The sequence below is a fragment of the Thalassophryne amazonica genome, chromosome 9 (assembly GCF_902500255.1).
Source record: "Thalassophryne amazonica chromosome 9, fThaAma1.1, whole genome shotgun sequence".
Lineage (NCBI taxonomy): Eukaryota > Metazoa > Chordata > Actinopteri > Batrachoidiformes > Batrachoididae > Thalassophryne > Thalassophryne amazonica.
This window is the reverse complement of record NC_047111.1, coordinates 97,301,065-97,304,579: the sequence shown is the minus strand read 5'-3', so window position 1 is coordinate 97,304,579 and position 3,515 is coordinate 97,301,065. Positions and strand designations below refer to the sequence as shown.

The 3,515-nt window shown below is 35.2% G+C and overlaps 1 long non-coding RNA gene across 1 annotated transcript; it reads left to right on the top strand.

Moving 5' to 3' along the window:
* Positions 1-328: 328 nt before the first annotated feature.
* On the top strand, positions 329-1,746 carry LOC117517699. Its single transcript, XR_004562799.1, has 2 exons — positions 329-594; positions 1,310-1,746. It is a non-coding gene; the product is annotated as an uncharacterized LOC117517699 (long non-coding RNA).
* Positions 1,747-3,515: the final 1,769 nt, after the last annotated feature.

Genomic DNA, 3,515 nt, shown 5'->3' with positions numbered 1-3,515 from the left:
AATGACTTTAGTTTTGTGTCATGTCTGTGATCTTTTTTTTTACAAAATTAAACAACTGAATGAACATAATCCAAGGCCGGTGATTCCATAATTATTGCCAGGGGTTGTATTTAATAGTAAGTCCCTTCGGCTACTCCCTTGTTTGCACTCGGGGTCGCCACAGCAAATCCAAGGCGGATCTGCATGTTGAATTGGCACAGGTTTTATGCCGGATGCCCTTCTTGATGCAACTCCACATTACATGGAGAAATGTAGCAGGGGTGGGATTTGAACCCGGAACCTTCTGCACTGAAACCAAGTGCATTAACCACTTGCCCACAATGCCTGTTTTTAGACATATTTAATGTGCTTACAATATTTAAAAGTAAGGAAAAGTGACTAAATAGATAATCGTTGGAAATAAACACATGCATACATACATACATACGTACGTACGTGTGTGTGTGTGAGAGAGAGAGACCACTTCTCACCTTTTTACATTTAATTTCTTCAGCAAATTATAAGCATTTTGTTGTATTTCATGAGATGTGTAGCAATCATTTTATTGTTGAGTGGTCACTAGAAACTTTTTTTTGTTAATGTACCTGCCAGTCAGTGGTGGGCACAGTTCCGCTAACCGCTAATTAGCAAGCTAACTTTTTTTTTTTAGCAGATTAGCTTTTCAACTAACTTCAAAAGCCATCAGCGGACCAATTATATTCCGCTACATTTAGGTCTGCTAACTTAGTCCACTAACGATTTTTTTGCTGGCATAGTTAGTAATGCTCAAAAACATTTGTAAACCCTAAAATCATACATGTTGGTACCTGTCTGCTACGTATTTTTCAGCAGTCAGGCAGCTGTGAGGAGCTGAGCTCAATTCTACCCCAGGAGAAGGGGACTGGCTGCCAGGCTGCTACAAACAAACAAACAAACAAAACACAAAAACAAACAACAACAAAAACACACAACAACAGAGGTCCTGACATGGCAAAGGCATACACAGCAAAACAGGTTTGACTAGTTCCCGACGTTTTTTTTGTTTTGTTTTTTTTTTTTAACGTTAACGCTGTCATTTTTACAAAGTGAAACTATAACATCGAACATATAACAACAACGTATAACATTTTGGCATCTGTGTGTGTTAACATTCAAACCTTCAGAATTAGTGCATTATTTTAAAATTAAAAGATATGTGTTAACTGTAGCTTCCACTAATTTTTTTTTACCAGTTCAGCAGTTTATCATTATAAAAGTTAACTTTTCAGTTAGTGGATTAGAGGTTATCGAACCTAACTTTTTGGTTAGGTGTGCCCACCACTGCTGCCAGTACACCCCAGACATCCTATTTATTTTGTTTGCATTTTAAGCTGTGTTAATAATTGGTCATTTGTTTCTTCCATCAAATATGCTTGTTTTGCTTTTTGTTACAATAGTAATGTTTAGACATTACCACTTTGATTTAGTTTTTTTTGAGACACTGATGAAGAAAACATTTTTACACTATATCTTCTTAAAAAATTGTAGTGTGACTCAGGGCTTTGCACAGCATTCCATCCATTCTCTATACCTGCTTAGTAGTCATACAGCGGGCACTTTGCGCAGTATTACACAATGAAAACATATTCCTTTCATTCAGACACAACTGAGTAAAAAAAAAAAAAAGTAATCCACCAAAAATACATCATCATACAAGACAGTTAGATGTGATTATTCACTTAATGTCCATAGCGTCACAATCCACATCTGCTTCGTGATCAAGTGTGATGATACAAAACAAAAAAACAACACATTCACAATATCGGAGATCTTAATTCATTATATTGAAACTATGCTTATTGCTAAGAGAAGCTTTGCTGTTGAACCAAAACCACATATAGACGTCCAGTACCTCTACGCAAATGTTTACAAGTAGAGCGCAATGTTAAAACTATTATACAGAAAACTATTAGTGAGTTTTTGCATGAATTAGCACAACATTGTGAAATCTCAATTACTACCATGATGAAAAATAGATTTTTACCCAAGGCCATCAAATACGCCATCAGGCATTGCGAAGGCTTTGCGTCCGTCCATCTGTCCATTTGTCTGTGCTCAGCGTAAGTCCAATCCTATTACTGCCAAAGTCTTGAAATTCACAGGGAACATTCTTGGGACACAGACCTTGGACAAGTTCAAAGATGGCTAACCTTGACCTATTTTAAGAGGTTAAAAAGTCACATTCTGTTTGAATCTGTTCTGGTTTGTATAACATGTTTCTCATACGTTATGTAAATGCTAGTGAGAAGTAAACACTTGTAAAACTGAAAACACTGTTTTTGCAATGTAGTAACACCTCTGAAGTGATTTAGAAGACATGTCGCCGACGTTAACGTTATGACTTAACAGGCTGGTTTAGCTAGCTGCAAAACTCAGTTTCCTTTGTGTGTTAATATAACCTCTGTCATTTATTATGTAAAAGCTAGCAAGAAATAAACACTTCTAAAACTGAAAATGCTGTTTTTGGAGCTTAATAACACCTCTGGAGCAAAACTGCGGATGTTAGTGTGCACACTAACTTTCACTAACTCAAAGCTAACTTCCTATGGAGTTAAATTTGTCTCATTAATACCTGTAAATGCATAGAGGGTGATCTACAAATATTACTTGATTTGCACAACTTCCACTCTTGTCAAAAGCTCATGTACACACACATGCAAGGTTTCATGCAGATGCCATCAAAATGTAAATACTGTTTTTGATTGACTGATTGATGGAGGGGCTTTATTGAACATGTACAAACTGTGCATAAGACAATAGGATCTTAATAATTAATTAGACATCTGCAAATTATAAAGAACACAATGCTCATACAATTGAGGGTATTTTAGCATTGTGTTATATTTAAAATTATTTTTACAAAAACATAAAATTTTTAAATCCCGAATAGACATTGACCATATTGGGTTTTCTATGCACTTCCATGTCACTACCAGCAGTTGTGCTATTTTACATTTTCAAATTATAAGGTGGTCTTGAATACTGTAACAGTTTCCACAAAAGTGCATTACACCCAGTCTTGAAAATTAATGGTACTCTAGCGCAATCCTTTCAAAACAATTTTGTGAGAAATTGTTACCAGATTTACCAGGTTTCTAATTTTTCCCCAAAATCTATTGGTGTCAAACTACAGGACCACACCAATATTTAATTGTTTGTGAAAACTGGTTCAGAAAACATGCTCTATTTTGAAAATCAGAACTAGAAATTTAAAAGTTACCTTAAAAATATACTACATCCTGAACATCTGACATCTAATGAAATTTATTTCAGGATAGGTTCAACCTTATCATGTTTCATGGAAACCTGGTGGATTGCAAATGCTTTAGATTTCCTGGCTGTTTTTTTTTTTTTGTTTTTTTTTAAGGATCAGTTTTAAAATTGAGTCTATCACAGCCAAACATATGACGCACCTTTGAACATCTGACATCTAATGAAATTTATTTCAGGATAGGTTCAACCTTATCATGTTTCATGGAAACCTGGTGGATTGCAAA